This window comes from Heterodontus francisci, unplaced genomic scaffold (genome assembly GCF_036365525.1).
Source record: "Heterodontus francisci isolate sHetFra1 unplaced genomic scaffold, sHetFra1.hap1 HAP1_SCAFFOLD_216, whole genome shotgun sequence".
In the NCBI taxonomy this organism is placed as follows: Eukaryota; Metazoa; Chordata; class Chondrichthyes; order Heterodontiformes; family Heterodontidae; genus Heterodontus; species Heterodontus francisci.
The window spans coordinates 170201-192384 of record NW_027140566.1 but is presented as its reverse complement, the minus strand read 5'-3'; positions in this window follow the sequence as shown (position 1 = coordinate 192384).

Below are 22184 nucleotides of genomic sequence, written 5' to 3'. Positions count from 1 at the left end.
ACATTCCCTGTCAGCATTCACACGATGCTCACATTCCCTGTCAGCATTACACGATGCTCACATTCCCTGTCAGCATTCACACGGTGCTCAAATTCCCTGTCAGCATTCACACGGTGCTCGCATTCCCTGTCAGCATTCACACGTTAATCAATTTCCTGTCAGTATTCACACGGCGCTCACATTCCCTGTCAGCATTCACAAGGTGCTCACATTCCCTGTCAGCATTCACAAGGTGCTCACATTCCGTGCAGCATTCACACGGTGCTCACATTCCCTGTCAGTATTCACACGGTGCTCACATTCCCTGTCAGCATTCACACGGCGCTCACATTCCCTGGCAGCATTCACAAGGTGCTCACATTCCGTGCAGCATTCACACGGTGCTCACATTCCCTGTCAGCATTCACACGGTGCCCATATTCCTGTCAGCATTCACACGATGCTCACGTTCCCTGTCAGTATTCACACGGTGCTCACATTCCCTGTCAGTATTCACACGGTGCTCATATTCCCTGTCAGTATTCACACGGTGCTCACATTCCCTGTCAGTATTCACACGGTGCTCATATTCCCTGTCAGTATTCACACGGTGCTCATATTCCCTGTCAGTATTCACACGGTGCTCATATTCCCTGTCAGTATTCACACGGTGCTCATATTCCCTGTCAGTATTCACACGGTGCTCATATTCCCTGTCAGTATTCACACGGCGCTCACATTCCCTGTCAGCATTCACAAGGTGCTCACATTCTCTGTCATTATTCACACGGTGCTCACATTCCCTGTCAGCATTCACACGGTGCTCATATTCCCTGTCAGTATTCACACGGTGCTCACATTCCCTGTCAGCATTCACACGGTGCTCACATTCCCTGTCAGTATTCTTACGGTGCTCATATTCCCTGCAGCAATCACACAGTGCTCACATTCCCTGTCAGCATTCACACGGTGCTCACATTCCCTGTCAGTATTCACACGGTGCTCACATTCCCTGTCAGCATTCACACAGTGCTCACATTCCCTGTCAGTATTCACACGGTGCTCACATTCCCTGTCAGCATTCACACGGTGCTCATATTCCCTGTCAGTATTGACACGGTGCTCACATTCCCTGTCAGTATTCACACGGTGCTCACATTCCCTGTCAGTATTCACACGGTGCTCATATTCCCTGTCAGCATTCACACGGTGCTCACATTCCCTGCAGTATTCACACGGTGCTCACATTCCCTGTCAGCATTCACACGGTGCTCACATTCCCTACAGTATTCACACGGTGCTCACATTCCCTGTCAGAATTCACACGGTGCTCACATTCCCTGTCAGAATTCACACGGTGCTCACATTCCCTGCAGTATTCACACGGTGCTCACATTCCCTGTCAGAATTCACACGGTGCTCACATTCCCTGTCAGAATTCACACGGTGCTCACATTCCCTGTCAGAATTCACACGGTGCCCATATTCCTGTCAGCATTCACACGGTGCCCATAATCCCTGCAGCATTCACACGGTGCTCACATTCCCTGTCAGCATTCACACGGTGCCCATATTCGTGTCAGCATTCACACGGTGCCCATATTCCCTGTCAGCATTCACACGGTGCTCACATTCCCTGTCAGTATTTACATGTGCTCACGTTCCCTGTTAGCATTCACACGGTGCTCACATTCCCTGTCAGCCTTCACACGGTGCACACATTCCCTGTCAGTATTCACACGGTGCTCACATTCCCTGTCAGCATTCACACGGTGCACGCATTCCCTGTCAGCATTCACACGTGGCTCACATTCCCTGTCAGCATTCACACGGTGCTCACATTCCCTGTCAGAATTCACACGGTGCTCACATTCCCTGTCAGCATTCACACGGTGCTCACATTCCCTGTCAGCATTCACACGGTGCTCACATTCCCTGTCAGAATTCACACGGTGCTCACATTCCCTGTCAGCATTCACACGGTGCTCACATTCCCAGTCGGTATTCACACAGTGCTCACATTCCCTGTCAGCATTCACACGGTGCTCACATTCCCTTTCAGCATTCTCACGGTGCTCACATTCCCTATCAACATTCACTGGAGTGTTCATTGCTGACACTAGGTATGTAGTGGCGTTTCACTGTCAGGGAAATGTCGAGGGAGCTCTGCATTGTTCCGACACGGGCAGTGTTCAATGCTGACACTGGGTATATACTTGGGGTTCATTTTCAGGGTATTGTAGAGGGAGCACTGTATTGTGCCGAGCTAGGGAGTGCTCGATGCTGACACTTGGCCGAAAGTGTGGTTTCACTGCGAGGGTAATATAGAGGGTGTTCTGTATTGTACCTACACGAGGAGAGGTTGATGGTGATGATAGATATCTAGGTCAGCCGAATGTAGAGGCAGTTCAGCATTGCAGCAACATACATAAAACATGTGAATTAGGATCAGGTGTAGGCCATTTGATGCCTCGAGTCTGCTCCATCATTCAATAATATCATGGCTGATCTCATTGTAACCTCAAATCCACAATCCTGCCTACCGCAAATAGCCTTTCACACCCATCCTTATCAAGAATATATCGACCTCTGCCTTAAAATATTTAAATGCTCTGCTTCCACAACCTTTTGAGGAAGAGAGTTCCAACGTTTCACGGACCTCTGAGAGAAAATAAATTCTCATCATCTCTGTCTAAAATGGGCGACCCCATATTTTCAAACAGTGACCCCTAGTTCTGGATCCTCCCACAAGGGGAAATATCCTTCCCACAACCACCCTGCTAAGATCCCTCAGAATCTGACAAGTTTCAATCAAGTCGCCTCTTACTCTTCAAAACTCCAGCTGATACAAGCCGAGCCTGTCTAATCTTTCCTCATAAGACAACCCGCCAATTCCAGCCATTATTCTGGTAAAACTTCTCTGAACTGCTTCCAACGCTTATACATCCTTGCGTAAATAAGGAAACCAATACTTTACCCAGTACTCCAGATGTGCTCTCACCGATGCCCTGTATAACTGGGCATGACATCTTTAATTTTGTATTCAATTCCCCTCGCAGTAAACAGTAATATTATACTTGCTTTGTTAATTACTTGCTGTAACTACATACACACATTTTTGCCATTCATGCAGCAGGACACTCAAATCCATCTGCATCTCAGAACTCTGCCATCTCTCACTATTTATTCCTCCTGCCAAAATGGACAATTTCACATTTTCCCACATTATTCTCCATTTGCCAGAAGTTTTCCCACTTACTTAACCTATCTATTTCCCCTTGTCGCCTCTTTAAGCCCTCTTCAGAACTTCTTGTACAACCTATCTTTGTGTCATCAGCAAATTTAGCAACCATACCTTCGGTCCCTTCATGCAAATCATTTATATACATTTTAAAACATTACGGTCCCCGCACAGATCCCTGTGGCACACCACTCATTATATCTTGCCAACCAGAAATTGATGCATTTATGCCTACTCTCTGTTTCCTGTTAGCTAGATAATCTTCTACCTTTGCCAATATATTACCCCCTACACCATGAGCTTTTATGTTTTTATGGTAACATTTAATGTGGCACCTTATCAAATGCCTTCTGAAAATCTGAGGACAATACAGCCACCCGTTCCCCTTTATCCACAGCACAAGCAACCCCCTCAAAGAACTCCAATAAATTGGTTAAACATGATTTCCCTTTCATAAGCCTGTTTACTATGCCTAATCACCTTAAATTTTACTATACACTCTACTTTAACGTCTTTAACAATAGCTTCTAACATTTTCCCTCAGGTAGCTATTAAACTAACTTTCCTGTCGTTTCCTGCTTTTTGTCTCCCTCCCTATTTGAATAAAGGAGGTGCACTGGCTATTTTCCAATCTCATGGATACTCCACAGAATCTAAGGAATTTTGGAAAATTAAAACCAACACATCAACTATCTCACTAGCAACTTCTCTTAAGACCCTAGGGTAAAGTACATCAGGAACCGGAACTTGTCAGCCCACAGCTCCGACAATTTGTTCAGTACCACTTCCCTGGTGATTGTGATTATCTTAAGTTACTCTCCCTTCTATTTCCTGACGTGCAGCTAATACTGGGATGTTACTTGTGTCCTCTATAGACCGATGCAAAATATATGTTCATTTAATTTGTCATCTTTTTATTATCAATTATTAATTCCATAGTCTCAGTTCCTGTAGGACCGACGCACACTTTGTTAACTTCTTTTTACATATCTACAGAAATACTTACTACCTATCTTTATATTTCGCACGAGCTTTCTCTCCTAATCTAACTTTCCCACCTTATCCATTTTAAAGTCATTCTTTGTTGTTTTCTCATATTCTATCCAATCTTATGACCTGCCACCTTTGTGCAATTATGTGATTTTTCTTTATGTTCTCTGCTATCAATCGTGTTACTGCTTCCCTGCTCTCTCCGGTGCAACCGGATTGAACCTGGTCATTGCCACAATTAAGTGGATCATATCGAGGAGCCACATTCTCTGCAAATCGAAGGATGAGGGTCTACTCATACCCGAGCACCTTGAGGATAGGATACAGGGCAGTCTTTCAGGTGGAAAGAGATAGATACTGGCTGGAGTTTCGCTGATATCCCACTGCCTGAGGATAGGACACAGGGCAGATTTTGAGGTGTACAGGGGCAGATGCTGGACGGTCTCGACTTGATGTTCCTCTGGGCTGATGCTGTATGACCCAATCCGGACACCTGGAAAGGTGCCACGATCTTGCACCATCTGGGCCTTACGTGGGCTGGTCTTTTATTCCAGCCACCAAAGTAACTACAGCAGTTCCTGTAAAAAGGTTAAATGTATGGACACTGTCTGTGGTGATGAGGACGCGATCATCAACACATTGCAGCAAGCAGGAAGGCTGTGAAAAGCTCTTAAGGGCCCCGGTCATACATCTGTTGAAAATAGTGTGGATATTATGGAACCCCTTGTGACAGACATGCCCAGGGGTCTCTCTGGTCCTCAGAAGTCAATGTGAATGTAAATTGTTTCGCTAGTTTTCCTGGGATACTCCAATAACCATTGGAGATATTCAGGGTGGAGAAGACAGCCCTGATACTGGGAATTAGGGAGAGTAGGATGGGTGTCTCTTCGAGAAACGGATTCACACAGGGGTGACTGAGTTGCGTTTGTGGCAGTCAATCGTCAGTCACCAACTTCCATCCGGTTTTCAAACCAGCCAAATCGGGCAGTTAGTCGTGAATGTGTCTTTGTGAAATGCACCCTGGTATAACAGTGACCTGATGTTGTCTTGAATCTATGATATCATCTCAGCTCGGTAAGAATACTGCTTCATGGAGCATGCAATTGTCAGTTAATTCATTCGGTTCTCCTTATGTTTCCACAGTCATCTTTCTGGGTTGTGAATAAACTCAGCGCCGACTCGATAATCGCCTTTACCACAGGGTCATCAGAGGTGTCAGGTTCACATTGCTCTGATATTTTAATCATGAATATTGAGAGTGCACTGGACAGCAGAGGAGGGGTACGTTTTAAGGTTTTAGAATATACAAATATAGGGATAATCAATTACTGATGATAACCTTTGAGCACATTACTGCCCATTAGTCCCTGTCCACTATGCATGTTGCATTGAAATGGAGCCAAGGTTTTTATTTGAATGTAATTTACCTTTCACAGGAGGGGAAAGGATCTTTGTACAGTTGGATAGGTCGAATTAGCAAAGCCTGATAGGAATTAGCGTGCACTATCCATTAGGTCCAAGTGTGGAGCAGGATTGGTGATGCTGGAGGAGCCAGACTCGACTAACATGCATTGTTGATGGCCTCCAGTATCAGCAGTGTGGAGTACCAGTCACCCACTGCCATCACATTGCAGTGGCGAGACCAGCTGTCCCTGGGAGCTCTGGTAGACTCAATGTGGATCTTGATCTGTTTGACTGGTCGGATGCATTGCAACAAGCATTCGAGCTCCATTACTGATCTGCACGGCCTCTATTGCTGCCTCCATCCTCTGTAGCTGCTGCACAACAGGGTGTGAAGTCGTCTGTCTCGGAGGATAGAGTGAACTACTGTTCCTGTCAGCCTCAACAATGTCCTTATTGCAGAAGTCACAGAGACAGAGGCTCAGCCTGGAGGATCGCTTGAATCACTGCTACTGTCAGCCTTACCAATGCTTCTATTGCAGCAGTCACAGGTGGTAATAAGTAAAACCGCACAATGCCCCATGTAATAATAAGTAAAACGGGGGATTGGGGCACTCTTTTGGCATTGGAGTTCCAGACCTGATATCTGATTGGGTAATAGCTTCGATAGCGTTACCTTAACGTTGATGGCACTTGGGGAATATTGACACGAGTCTGCTCTCAAGCCGTTCAGGAATGGATGTGAACTTAGTTGATGTAAATTCAAGGTTAAGTGGACTAATGGTTGGAAGCCGATCAGAAAGACGGATTTTAAACCTTGGGATTTAAAATGCTTTAGCTCCATCCTCTCTGTTGTGCCTCAAGATGTCACGGAACCTATCTGTGAAGACACTCAGACTCTCGGTATGGCCCTGCTTGGCATTGGCCAGGACCTTATGGACGCCAATGTTCCCTGTCCCCAGTGTTGTCCACAGGTCAGTCTCCACATCGTCTATCGTGCTCTCCACAAGAGCAATCTGATCCGTCTTTTTTTCTTTAACTCCAGGGAACACACGACCAGGAGAACCTGTTTAACGTCGTTGCCTTCTAATTCAGAATAAGTGACTTTAAAAAGTTCCACTTTGGTGTGAGATCGAGGGAGATTCTGTTCGTATCCACCTTTCCCAGTTCCTGCTTTAGAGTCCTGGCCTCAACGACGGGGGTGAGGGACCTCTGTGTGGTTGTGATGTTGTTATCTCCCTCACCGTCAGTGACTGTGGATGGTTGTTGACCGTTCCCATCAATGTCAGTCTTGTTCTTAGGCTGGCCTGCAGCTGAGGCCCAGGTTACCAGAACCCCTGGCATTTTCCAGTAATCAAGCCGTCCATGGATGGAGGAGGCGGAGCAGAACTTATCTGATGAAACGTCACAGACCTGAAACAATCACACTGCTTCAGTCTTCACGATGCTTCCAGACCTGCTGAGTGTTTCTGACACTTCCTGTTCTCATTTCAGTCTCTCATATCATAGTTAGCAGAAAGAATTAGACTATTCATTGAAGAATTGTAGCTTTCGGTGAATTTTGATGGGACAGTGTGATCTTGTCAATGAAGCATCCAGCCCACCTTGGAAAGAACGTTCTCAAAATAGTGATTCTGTGCTTAATCGGGTAACTTGGTCAGTAACTGAAGATAATGATCCGCAGGGAGGGGACTTCTCACTGTGTGATCATGTAGATCTGACTCCTTGCAATGCATTTGTGAGTAATGGTAGTATTGCTAACAGGTGCATTGCTTTTTTTGTTACCTGTGTTGTGCGCGTTACTGTCTAGGCCAGCATTTATGCCCATCCCTAATTGCCATTGAGAGGATTGTAGTGAGCTGCCTTCTTGAACCACTGCAATCCATGTGAGCTAGGTACACGCACAGTGATGGCTGGAAGGGAGTTTCTAAAGGAAAATATAGCTCCAAGTGAGGATAGTGTGTGGCTTGGAGGGGAATTTGCAAGTGGTAGTACTCCCATGGATCTGCTGCGCTTGTCCGCCTAGCTGGCAGATATCGCAGGTTTGGAAGGTGCTGTCTGAGTAGCCTTGGCATGTTGCTGCAGTGCATCTTGTAGATGGTACACACTGCTGCCACGGTGCGTCGGTGGTGGAGGGAGTGAATGTTTGTCGATGGGGTGCCAGTCAAGCGGGCTGCATTGTCCTGGATGGTGCCGAGCTTCTTGAGTGTTGTTGGAGCTGCACCCGTCCAGGCAAGTTGACAGTATTCCCTCACACGCCTGACTTGTGCCTCGTAGAAGGTGGACAGGCTTTGGGGAGTCAGGAGGTGAGCTACCCGTCACAGGATTCCTAGCCTTTGACTTGCACTTGTCACCAAGGTATTTATATGTTTACTCCAGTTCAGTTTCTGTTCAATGGTAACCCCCAGAAAGTTGAAACTGTCGGAATTCAGCAATGGTAATGCCATTGAATGTCAAGGGGAGAAGTTTAGATTCTCTGTTGTTGCAGATGGTCCTTGCCTGGCACTTGTGTGGTGATAATTTTACTTGCCACTTATCAGCCCAAGCCTGGATATTGTCCAGGTCTTGCTGCATTTCTACATGGACTGCTTCAGTATACGAAGAATCGTGAATGGTGCTGAACATTGTGCAATCATCAGCGAACATCCCCACTTCTGACCTTATGACTGAAGGAATGTCATTGATGAAGCAGCTGAAGATCGTTGGGCCTGGGGCACAACCCCGAGGAACACCTGCAGTGATGTCCTGGAGATGAGATGATTGACCCCCAACCACTAAAACCATCTTCCTTTATGCTAGATATGACTCCAACCAGCGGAGAGCTTTCCCCCGCCCCCACCACCCCCCCCCACACCACGATTCCTATTGACTCCAGTTTTGCAAGGGTTCTTTGATGCCATACTCGTTCAAATGCTGCCTTGATGTCAACGGCAGTCACTCACATCTCACATCTTGTGTTCAGCTCTTTTGTCCATGTTTGAACCAAGGCTGTAATGAGGTCAGGAGCTGAGTGGCACTGGCGGAACCCAAACTGAGCGTCACTGAGCAGGTTATTGCTGAGCAAGCGCCGCTTGACAGCACTGTCAATGACACCTTCCATCGCTTTACTGATGATTGAGAGTAGGCTGATGGGGCGGTATTGGCCGGGTTGGACTTGTCTTGCTTTTTGTGTTCAGGATATACCTGGACAATTTTCCACAATGCCAGGAGATGCCAGTGTTGCAGCTGTACAGGAACATCTTGGCTAGGGGCGCAGCATATCCTGGAGCACAGGTCTTCAGTACTTCAGTGGTTAGCACCGCAGCCTCACAGCTCCAGTGGCCCGGCATCAATTCTGGGCACTGTCTGTGTGGAGTTTGCAAGTTCTCCCTGTGTCTGCATGGGTTGTCTCCGGGTACTCCGGTTTCCTCCCACAAGCCAAAAGACTTGCAGGTTGGTAGGTAAATTGGCCATTATGAATTGCCCCTAGTATAGGTAGGTGGTAGGGAAATATAGGTACAGGTGGGGATGTGGTAGGAATATGGGATTAGTGTAGGATTAGTATAAATGGGTGGTTAATGGTCGGCACAGACTCGGTGGGCCGAAGGGCCTGTTTCAGTGCTGTATCCCTAAAGTAAACTAAACTAAACTAAACTGAAAACTATTGCTGGAATGTTGTCAGGACCTTATAACCTTTGCAATATCCAGTGCCTTCAGTTGATTCTTGATATTACACGGAGTGACTCGAATTGGTGAAGACTGGCATCTTTGATGCTAGCGAGTTCAGGAGGACGCTGAGATGGATCATCATCTCGGAACTTCTGGCTGAAGATTGATGCACTGGGTGTTTTGTATTGTTAACGAGTAGTATTCCTGCCCTGTCAAGTGGTTAATTAAAGCTTTGAGTGTTGTCTCCTTATTTCTCATAACTCTCACTTTTGAAACATAGAATAACAAGTCAAAGGTAAAATATTACAACTGATAACTAACAGTTGTTTAGATATGTGGAAATGACAAGCCCAGGAAAGCCCACACAAAGACCTATGTCCAGCGTTATGTCGCTGAATAATGAAAAACCCTTCAGAAAAATGTAATCTGCCTGACTCTGCTGTTCGGTGTTTGTGTTAGCTCACACGGGCTGCTGAAGAAATATTCAGAGTGAGAGAGAGTCCATTGTTGTAAAACTACCACTTTTCTGCCGTTTGTTTTGGAATTCTATAACACTATTACAACGACCATTTCTTACAGCATTCCCTAGAATGTTGAAGGATTAGAGGTGATCTAATTTAAAGAGATACAATTCTTCAGAAGTGTGTCTATATAGATGCTGCTTGGTGTGCAATGGCGGGATTGGCCACTTTAATACATGGGGTTCAGTTTTCCTAACCTGTCTATTGAATGTCACTTGATCAAACGCCTTTTGAATGTCCATATGTATATAACTTCAATCACACCACCCTCATCAACGCTCTCCATTGTTTTATCAAAGAAATCCATCAAGTTTAACTCAGAACCTCCTCCACTGTCGTTAAATTATCATTATTATATAGGGCCTTGGAGAGGCTACACCTGGAATATTGTGTGCAGTTTTGGTCTCTTTATCTGAAAAAGGATGTTCTTACTGTAGAGGGAGTGCAGCGAAGGTTTACGAGACTGGATGGCGGGACAGTCGTATGAGGAGAGATTGTGTCAGTTAGGATTATTTTCCCTGGAGTTCAGAAGAATGAGGGGGGATCTCATAAAATTATAACAGGACTTGACAGGGTAGATGCAGGAAGGATGTTCCCGATTGTGGGGGAGTCCAGAACCAGGGGTCATAGTCTAAGGATACGGGGTAAACCATTCAGGACTGATATGAGGAGAAATTTCTTCACCCAGAGAGTGGTGAGCCTGTGGAATTCGCGACCACAGAAAACAGTTGAGGCCAAAACATTGTGTGTTTTCAAGAAGGAGTTAGATATAGCTCTTGGTTCCAAAGAGATCAAAGGGTAAAGGGGCGAAAATGGGAACAGGTGACTGAGTTGGATGATCAGCAATGATTATGATGAATGGCGGAGTAGGCTCGAAGGGCCGAATGGCCTATCCCTGCTCCTATTTTCTATAGGTCTATGTTTCTATTAGACTGCTTATCCGACATCCAGTGCTGGGGAGCAGAAATTTCCTCAAATTAAATATTGGGAATACTGTAGCTATTATTTTCACTTCCCACTCAAAACTCCATTCCCTTGTTCCCGATGCCATCCCTCTCCCTTGTAATAGTCTGACAATAAGCTAGTCTGTTTGCAACTTCAGTGTCATATCTGACGAGGGAATGAGCTTCCAAAGACATCTTCGTGCCATCACTACAACTGCCCATTTTCCCCTCTGTAATAGCGCCCGATCTCGCGCCTGTTTCAGCTCATCTGCTACTGAAACCCTCATTCATGCTTTTCTTTCCTTTAGACTTGACAATTTTCTTTCATTTTTATTCTCTAATGGGATATGGGCGTCGCTGGGAAGGCCAGCATTTGTTGCCCATTCCTAATATTCCTTGAGAACTGAATGAAGTGTTAGGTCATTTCAAAGGGCAGTTAAGAGTGATTCACATTGCAGTGGGTCTGGAGTCACAGGGAGGCAAGACCAGCAGATTTCCTTCCTAAAGGACATTAGTGAACAAGATAGTGTTTTACAACAATCAATGAAGGTTTCATGGCACCATTACTAAGAGTAGCTTTCCATTCAAGAATTTAACACACTCCTGGCTCTTCTCACACATGCGACTCTTTGTAAACTTGAGGTCATCCAAACTGTGCTGATCTTGTCTTAACTCACACCAAATCTCTTTTCCCGATCATTGACCTACATTGGCTCCCAGGCAAGCAATGTCTTGATTTTAAAATTATCATCCTTGTTTACAACTCCCTCCATGATTTCGCACCTCCCGATCTCTCCTCCAGCCCGACAAACCCCCGAAATACCTGTGCTCCTCCAATTCTGGCCTCTTGTGCATCCGAAATGCTGCATCATTGGCAGCTTTGCATTCAGCTGCCTCGGCCCCAAGTTCTATAATATCCTCTCTGCTCCTCTCTGCCTCGCTGTCCTCCTTAAACCCTACCTCTTTGACCAAGCTTCTTGTCATCTAACCTAATATCTCCTTTTAGTTTAGAGATACAGCACTGAAACAGGCCCTTCGGCCCACCGAGTCTGTGCCGACCATCAACCACCCATTTATACTAATCCTACACTAATTCCATATTCCTACCACATCCCCACCTGTCCCTATACTTCCCTACCACCGACCTATACTAGTGGCAATTTATAATGGCCAATTTACCTATCAACCTGCTGGTCTTTCGCATGTGGGAGGAAACCGGAGCACCCGGGGGTAACCCACGCAGACACAGGGAGAACTTGCAAACTCCACACAGGCAGTACCCAGAATTGAACTCGGGTCGCTGGAGCTATGAGGCTGCGATGCTAACCACTGCGCCACTGTGCTGCCCAATCTCCTGTTGTGTCTCAGTGTTATACTTTGTTTTATAATGCTCCTGTGAAAAGTGCCTTGCGATGTTTTGTTATTTTAAATGCACTACATACGTATAAGTGGTGCTTGTTAAAGTTTGCAGACATGTTATGACATTAACATATCTTTGCTGCTTTGCAGTAATTATCCCATGTTTATCCAAACAATGAATTATTTTCTCCTGGGTTGTGACCTCCGGAAATTTACCCAGCAGTGACGTTGGACTGATTGGTTCGAAGTTCCAGGGTTTACCACATCTCTCTTTTTAAAAAACATTTGTAACCCTCCACTCCTCCAGTCCCATCACATATTCCAGGAGGATTGAAAGATTCTGGCCAGTGCCTCCACTATTTCCACTATGATTTCTCTCATACATTCCATCCGGACTGGGTAAGTGTTCTACATAATTATGGTACAAAATATTGCATGTTATTATGGATGGAAAAGGGTCAACTGAACTTGTTTGTTCAGTGACTGCAATTAATGTCAGTCTCCATGGACCCTAATTGTATCACTGGAGGATGTCCTTCTTCTATTAATAAGGACGTACGTTCAGTGTGTTGTCCCATAATGTCAGCAAGAATATCACCCCTGCACTAACAGGGATCAACAGCTCCAGAGGGAGGGATAGTAAAGATCAGAATCTGAGAGCAATAGGTTGTAATGTTACAACTATGGGTCGAAATCTGAGAACAATAGGTTGTAATGTTATGACAATGTATCAAAATTTGAGAACAATAGACTGGAATGTTACAACGATGGGCAGGAGTTTCTCCTGGAATCTTTACATTCTTTCTACATTTTATGATCTGCTATCACTAGACACTCGGATCAAGCTCACACTTCTGTTGATTCAATTCATTTACTATCCTATGCTGGCTATGATTGGTGTCCCTGCTTGAACCATGTTTAACTGCATTACTGTCCTTATATGCCTTGCTTGTTGCTTTTGTTATGCCTGGCGAATCTCTTTCCCTCTGTATCCAACACTGGCCCTGAATTTCGGTTCAATAGCATCACTGCTGCTGACACTGTGGAAGCCTGGATCAATAAAACAGTGCAAGATGAGCAGTCGGGCCCATCTGCCCTGGCCGTTCTTAAAGTGTTTTTCCCCCTCTCTATCTTCCCCGATTGTGATTTTGGCTCCATAGCACCGTTGGCACCAAAACTATGGAAGCCTTGGTCCATAAAATAATGGAATCTGCGAAAAAAGACAATTCGATCTCGGCCTGCGCAGTCACCATGCTGGGAATGGCTCCAGCCTGGACATACCGAGCATGTGGTGTCAGTGTTAGGAGGAGTTTGAATGAGACATCAATCTACCATTCCGACAGCTTTGATGTACGTCTTTGAAACTTGGTCTGTGCATGTCCACTGACCGCCTGTGTTTGTTACTCTCAGCTGAACATACATTCAGCAAGCAGCGCAAGGGACCCCCTCTAGTTTGATTTAAAAGGACCAGACATCGAACTTACAGGTGAGGGATTTTGACTTACTTCTGCAATTGTAAAGTTAGTGGAGGTGCTGTGGATATTTTTCTGTAGGTTGTGTTGTGAACTACTGCAGACATTCAGGAAGGACACAGGAGTTTGTGAGCCAACTCTGGACGAGCTATAGGGACTATAGTTGCAGTGTGTCTGGGTCTGTAACATGAGCAACAAATGGAGCTGAGGCTGCAGAGATGGGATGTTGTTGCAAAGGGGGAGGGGTGGTCTCTGCCCTACTCACCAGGGGTTTTCCAATAGCACTTTTCCTACCTACACCGAACCCAGGAGGATTGTCTGAGGTGACTCCAATTCAATAAGGAGGTTGTCACAGAGCTATGTCACCTTCTGTAACACGACCTGGAGCCTCACATCAGTGTGAGGACGGAGCTGTCAGTGGCCGTTCAGGTGACAGTTTCATTGAATTTCTATGCATCCGAATCTTCTAGCGGTCGTTATATCCAACATAGAGTCACAGAGAGTGGTAGGGGAATAGTCCTAAATTGGACACAAGGAGGCCATTACTCCCAGCGAGTGCATGCAGGTTATCTGGCGAATAGCCCGTTCAGTCTCACTCCCCCGCCCGATCTCTATAGCCCTGCCAGTCCATTTCCATCAAGTGCCCATCGAGTTTCCTTTCAAAATCATTGATTGTCTACACTTCCACCACACTCGTGGGCAGTGAGTTGAAGGTTATTACTACACACTGCATAAAAAAAGATCTTCCACATATTACCCTGCATCTCTTACTCTGGCAAGAGAGAATCTGAACATCTCCCCTTGGCATTCAATAGCAGTACGATCGCTGAATCATCCACTTTCAACATCCTTGGAGTTACCATTGACCAGAAACTGAACGGAGGTAATTATATAAATACAGTCTCTACAAGAGCAGGTCAGAGGCTCGGATTCCTGCTGTGAGTAACTCACCTCCTGATTCCCCAAAGCCTGTCCACCATCTTGCAGGCACAAGTCAGGAGTGTGATGGAATACTCTCAAGTTGCCTGGATGGCTGCATTTCCAAAAACACTCAAGAAGCTCGACACCATCCAGGATAAAGCAGCCCGCTTGCCTGACACACCATCCACAAACATTCACTCTCTCCACCACCGACGCACAGTGGCAGCAGTGTGTACCATCTCTGAGATGCACTGCAGCAACTCACCAAGGCTCCTTACAGAGCATCTTCCAAACCCCTGACCTCCGTCACTTAGAAGGACAAGGGCAGCAGATGCATGGGAACAAAACCACTTGCAGGTTCCCCTCCAAGCCACAAACCATCATGACTTGGAACTATATCGCCGTTCCTTTACTGTCACTGGGTCAAAATCCTGGAACTCCCTTCCTAACACACTGATGGTGTACCTACCCCACATGGACTGCAGCGGTTCAAGAAGGCAGCTCACCACCACCTCCTCAAGGGCAATTAGGGATGGGGAATAAATGCTGGCCTGGCCAGCGACGCCCCCATCCCATGAACGATACAACCTGCAGATTGTGTCTCTAGTCGTTGCTCCATCAGTTAATGGAAACGGTTTTTACTTATCTAACTGTTCTAAATTTGTCATAATCTTGTACTCCGCTATTATATCTCCCCTTTAATCTCCTTTGCTTGAGGGAGTTCAACCCCAGATGTTCCAACCTAACCTTGTAGCTAATGTCCTCCATCCCTGCAACCATTCTGTTAAATCTCCTCTGCACCGTCTCAAGGATCTTCACTTCCTTCCTAAAGTGTAGTTACCAGAACTGGATGCAATACTCCTGCTGCAGCCTAACCAGAGCTCGACATAGGTCCATTATAACGTCCCTGCTTTTGTACTCAATGTGTCTGTTTATGAATTTCAAGATCCCATATACTTTACTCATCACTTTCTCAACATGTCCTGCCACCTACAAAGATCGTTGAACATGCACCCCGGGTCCTTCTGTTCCGACACACTCTTTAGAACGGTGCCATTCATTATATATTGCCTGTCCGGATTCCTTCGGCTAAAATGAATCACTTCGCACTTGCCAGTATTAAATTCCATCTGATACCTCTCTGCCCACAATGCTGGCCTATCCATGTTCTGTCCCAGGCGATGCACTTCATCCCCAGTGCTAGAATAACGATCCTGCCGTTGCTAGGACTGTGTGTTATCCATCGATGCACCAGTGAAGTGGGGGTGGCTGTCTACGTCATTATTTTCTCACGCAGAAGGGAGGATCAGGATGAGAGGTCCCGTGGCTTTATTAGGACAGCGGGATTCCTGATGGTGTACTTGGCTCTGCCGAGCCCCCATATCAACGGGGAGCGGTGCAGGAAGTGAAAAAAAAACCCTGACTCCATTAATATACAGTTGGTGTGTGAGCAGGCCCAGTATATAATGTTGGTGAATGTCCACTCTCCTGGCAGCAGCCACGATACCTTCAGTCGGAAGCAGTCAGCTGGTCCCAACATTTCTGGGCCTTCATGCAGAACCGGAATATGGCTCCTCGGAGGCAGATGTTTACCCCTCCATACACGGCTCATGATTCTACACCCCAGAAACAACCAATCCCCACCACTGCCACCCACTAACGTCATCAAATAATCCGTGAATAACGTAAGCAACGAAACCACCAGGAACATCGTGGAGCAGACCATCGCTGTGATGAAGCAATGCTTCCGATGTCTGAACCGCTCGGGGGGATCCTTCCAGTACACACTGGAGCAGGTGTCCGATTCATGATGTTCTTCTGCATCCTTCCAATCATCACCATCATGGGGACACAGGCATTGCCAACAGGAATCTGGAGGCCACCTCATGAGTACCAGGAGGAGGATGATGGGGAGGAAGAGGATGAATGGAAGATATTTCCTGGATGCCTTCAGCCAGGACAGGACAGTGTCTGCTAAGACTAGGGCTCCAAAAAGGCAACCTCCATTTACCATCATGGAGCCCTATTTCCCACCGTTACGTCCATCTGAGACGCCCCATCACCGTGTCCCCTTGTCCACAATCCTGCAATAAATGAATCACAGAATCACAGAATGATGAAAACACAGAAGGAGGCTATTCTGCCCATCCTAGCCACAACAGTTTTCCAAATGAGCAGTTCACCTAATTTCATTCTCCCATCGTCTCCCTGTAACACTGCACATTCTTCTGTTTCAGACAACTGTCTAATTCCCTTTTGAACGCCTCGATTAAATCTGCCTCCGTCACACTCTCAGGCAGTGCATTCCAGATCCCAACCACTCGCTGTGTGAAAAAGTTTTCTCTCATGTTGCCTTTGCTTCGTTTGCCAATCACTTTAAACTTTTCTGCTCTCGTTTTGGACCCTGTCACAAGTGGAATCAGTTATCTTTATCTACTCTGTCCGCTCTCTTCATGATTTTGAGCACCTTTATCAAATCACCTCTCAGCCTTCCATTCTCCAAGGAAAACATTCCTAACTTCTCCAATCCATCTTTATTACAAAATTCCTGATCCCTGGAACCATTCTCGTGAACCTTTTCTGCACTCTCTCCAATGCCCTCACATCATTCCTAAAGTGTGACGCCCAGAACTGGACACAGCACTCCATCTGAGGAAGGACTAGTGTCTTACATAACTTCCCTGCTCTTGTACTCGATGCCTCTATTAATAAAGTCCAGGATACTGTATGCTTCATTCACCACTCCCTCAACCTGTCCTGCAACCTTCAATGAAATATATACATATACAACCAGCTCCTTCTGCTCCTGAACCCCCTTAGAACTGTTCCCTAGACTTTATATTGTCTCTCCCTGTTCTTCCTTCCTAAATGGATCACTTTTCATTTTTCTGCACTGACCTTCATCTGCCACGTGTCCACCCATTCCATTAATCTGTCTATGTCCTTTTGAAGTTCTATCAATTACAATTCGCAGTACTTTCAAGTTTCGAATAATCTGGAAATTTTGGAATTGTGCCCTGTACAACAAGGTTTAGATCATAAATATATATTAGGAAAAGCAAGAGTACCTGGGGCACTCCACTATGAGCATTCGTCCAACTCGAAAAACATCCATTAACCAACACTCTCCGTTTTCTGTTATGCAGACAATTTCGTATCCGTATTGCTACTATCCCTTTTAGTCCAGGAGCTATAAATTTACTCACTTGTCTGTTGTATGGCACTGCATCAAACACCTTTTGAAGGTCCTTGTATACCACATCAACAGCATTGCCCTCAACAAGCCTCTTTGTTACCTCTTTAAAAACTCCAGCAATCATGATTTTCCTTCATGAAATCTGTGCTGGCTTTACTTAATTAATCGGCATTTGATCCTGTAACTATTCATTTTGGCCCACATCATTCTGTCTCGAATTTCCCCCACCACCGAAGTTTAACTGACTGGCCTGCAGTTTCTAGGTTTATCGTTACACCCTTTTTTGAACAAGGGGGTAACGTTTGGAATTCTACAGTCTGCTGGCACCACTCCAGAATCTAACAAAGACTGGAAAATTATGGCCAGTGCCTCAGCATATTCCACTCTCACTTCCCTCAGTATCCAGGGATGCATCTTATCCGGCCCTGGCACGTTATAAAGAACAAAGAAGAACGAAAATTACAGCACAGGAACACGCCCTTCGGCCCTCCAAGCCTGCGCCGAACCAGATCCTCTATCTAAACATGACGCCTATTTTCTGAGGGTCTGTATCTCTTCACTTCCTGCCCATTCATGTATATGTCTAGATACATCTTAAAAGACGCTATCGTGCCCGCGTCTACTACCTCCACTGGCAACGTGTTCCAGGCACCCACCACGCTCTGCGTAAAGAACTTTCCACGCATATCCCCCCTAACCTTTTCCCCTCTCACTTTGAATTCGTGACCCCGGGTAATTGAATCCCCCACTCTGGGAAAAAGCTTCTTGCTATCCAGCCTATCGATACCTCTCATGATTTTGCACACCTCAATCAGGTCCCCCCTCAACCTCCGTCTTTCTAATGAAAATAATCCTAATCTACTCAACCTCTCTTCATAGCTAGCGCCCTCCACACCATCCTGGTGAACCTCCTCTGCACCCTCTCCAAAGCATCCACATCCTTTTGGTAATGTGGCGACCAGAACATCACGCAGTATTCCAAATGTGGCCGAACCAAAGTCCTATGCAACTGTAACATGACCTGCCAACTCTTGTACTCAATACCCCGTCCGATGAAGGAAAGCACGGATCCCTGTGGAACACCACTGGTCACACGTCTCCATTTTGAGAAACTCCCTTCCACTGCTACTCTCTGTCTCCTGTTGCCCAGCCAGTTCTTTATCCATCTAGCTAGTACACCTTGGACTCCATGCGCCTTCACTTTCTCCATCAGCCTACCATGGGGAACCTTATCAAACGCCTAACTGAAGACCATGTATATGACATCTACAGCCCTTCCCTCATCAATCAACTTTGTCACTTCCTCGAAGAATTCTATTAAGTTGGTAAGACATGACCTTCCCTGCACACAACCATGTTGCCTATCACTGATAAGTCCATTTTCTTCCAAATGGGAATAGATCCTATCCCTCAGTAACTTCTCCAGCTGCTTCCCTACCACTGACGTCAGGCTCACCGGTCTATAATTACCTGGATTATCCCTGCTACCCTTCTTAAACAAGGGGACAACATTAGTAATTCTCCAGTCCTCCAGGACCTCACCCGTGTTTAAGGATGCTGCAAAGATATCTGTTAAAGCCCCAGCTATTTCCTCTCTCGCTTCCCACAGTAACCTGGGCTAGATCCCATCCGGACCTGGGGACCTGTCCACCTTAATGCCTTTTAGAATACCCAACACTTCCTCCATCCTTATGCCGACTTGACCTAGAGTAATCAAACATCTGTTCCTAACCTCAACATCCGTCATGTCCCTCACCTCGGTGAATACCCATGCAAAGTACTCGTTTAGAATCTCACCCATTATCTCTGACTCCACGCAAAACTTTCCTCCTTTGTCCTTGAGTGGGCCAATCCTTTCTCTAGTTACCCTCTTGCTCCTTCTATATGAATAAAAGGCTTTGGGATGTTCCTTAACCCTGTTTGCTAAAGATATTTCATGACCCCTTTTAGCCTTCTTAATTCCTCGTTTCAGATTGGTCCTACATTCCCGATATTCTTTCAAAGCTTCGTCTTTCTTCAGCCTCCTAGACCTTCTGTAAGCTTCCTTTTTCCTCTTAGCTAGTCTCACAATTTCACCTGTCATCCATTGTTCCCTAATCTTGCCATTTCTATCCCTCATTTTAACAGGAACATGTCTCTCCTGCACGCTGATCAACCTCTCTTTAAAAGCCTCCCACATATCACATGTGGATTTACCTTCAAACAGCTGCTCCCAATCTGCATTCCCCAGCTCCTGCCGAATTTTGGAATAGTTGGCCTTCCCCCAATTTAGCACTCTTCCTTTAGGACCACTCTCGTCTTTGTCCATGAGTATTTTAAAACTTACGGAATTGTGATCACTATTCCCAAAGTAGTCCCCTACTGAATCTTCAACCACCTGGCCGGGCTTATTCCCCAACACCAGGTCTGTGTTCGTCTATTAGTGGACTCTGATTTTAATCTTTTCATCATTGGTGGTTGTACCTTCAGTTGCCTGGGCCCTAAACTCTGAAATACTCTCTCCACACTTCTCCACCTCACGTTCTGCCTTTAAGACACTCCTTAAAACCTCCTTTTCTGATCCAGCTTTTTGCCATCATACCTTCACTCTCGTTATGTGACTTATTCAAGAGGGCATAGACAGGGTGGTGGAATGGGCAGAAACAACAAAAACAACTGCCCATTCCACCACCCTGTCTATGCCCTCTTGAACTCTATTAATATCTTCCTCACCCTTCACTGCTCTTCAACGGTTCATGACTTCGGCAAATGTCAACACCGTGACCTGAAGCCGGAAGTCTGAGGCATTATTGTCTGTCAGAAGCAGCAGTGGTACTAGTGGAACCCTTGAGTACTGCACTGTATACCTCCCTCCAGTCTGAAAAACATTCATTCACCACAATGTTGATAAAAGACCTCCTGTTATCTGTTACTCACCTCGTCAATATTTACTGGGGTCTGCTTTATTATAAACCTGCTAGTACTCATGTTTGATTTAATCCTCTTATTTTAATAACTTCTCGATCCACTCCTGATTCCAGTTGAAATCCGTTGGTTAAAAAATTCTATTTCCCAATCCAATCATGATTGTATAATTTAAACACTGGAATTAAATGGCTTTTCAGGAGCCAGGATAGAAGGCGGAGGGGCGCAGACAGTGGTGATGTAGACAACATTCCTACCCAGAGGTCACCTGAGGTCTCTAAGTGGAACTACACGATCGGTTGATGGGAGCCCCGCAACTTGTGCAGGACGCCCAGCAAAACAAGACAGCCCCTCTGCAGAATTGGGGGAGGCCTCCTCCGAAGGGTAATACGTGGCCCATGGAGCGGCACCCAACAGCAAAGACTTCTTCTGCATTAAACCCCTCCGCAATCAGCCAGCCCCCTCACCACCTTCCAGGAGCTATCAGACTGGACCCTGATTCCCCACCGCACTTACCTGGTGAATGGGACTCCAAGGCTGCTCTGATCCTACGCCTGGTGCAGTATCAGCAGAGGCCCATGCTCCCTGGCTGGCCGCAGCCATCCCACATAATTTATCTGAGGTCCCTGGTTCTGGCTTTGGTGCTGCTCCCAGGGCTGGTGCACTGTCAGCAGTTGTCCCTCCTCCGTAGCTAGCCCCAACATCCCCACCACACAGACTTGGCTCTGGTGTCTCCAGGATAGGCATTGGTCTTGTACTGAGCAGTGGCCCTCCCTCCCTCTATTTCCTTATAGTTCCGAGGCGACAGTCTCACATATACCTTGGCTATGGATGTCCAAGAATGGTCCTGGTCCCAGGCCAGCTGTAGTACTGGCAGTCACCGCGTTCCCTGACTGATCCTGGCTATCTTATCAGCCTTATCGGAAGTCCAACCTCGAGTGACATTCCTTGTCCCTGGACCTGTGTAGTACTATCTGTGGCACCCGGTCATTGACGGGCCCTGAAACCCCGCAACACTTACCTTTAGTGTCGGGGTCCAGCATGCCATCTAGTTCCAGGTCTGGTGTAGTACCGATATTGGGCCCCAGACTCTGACGGGTCCCCACGAAACCCCTGAACCTATCTGGGATTTGGGACTCCAGTAATATTCCGGGTTTCAGGATTGGAGTAGTTCTGGCAGTGACACCCACTCCCTGACCAGACCCAGAGGACCATAAACACTTATATGGGGTCCAGGCTCTCCAGACATGCTCCTAGTCCTCTGCCTGGTATATTACTGGCAGTGGCCCCGACTATCTGACTGGCCCTGGGGTCCTCGCCACATTTGCCTGGGGTCTAGGTCCCCAGTGATGGTCGTGAACACTGGCCTTGTATAGTGCTAGCAGTTCCACTGCTCCTGGTGGTGTTGCCAATACCACTGAGCCACTGGCCCTCTGATTGTTCAGTAACTTTGGCAGGTGGGATCCCCATCCTAAAAGTGATGCGGACAAGGGCACCAGGCAGTTAACTTCCTGGGCGCCACTGAATTGCACTGTGTGAGCTCCAAATTGCCAAGTCGGGCTCACCTCTTATTTTCAGTCCGCTGTTACAAACTCTGCTGGCTCCGCC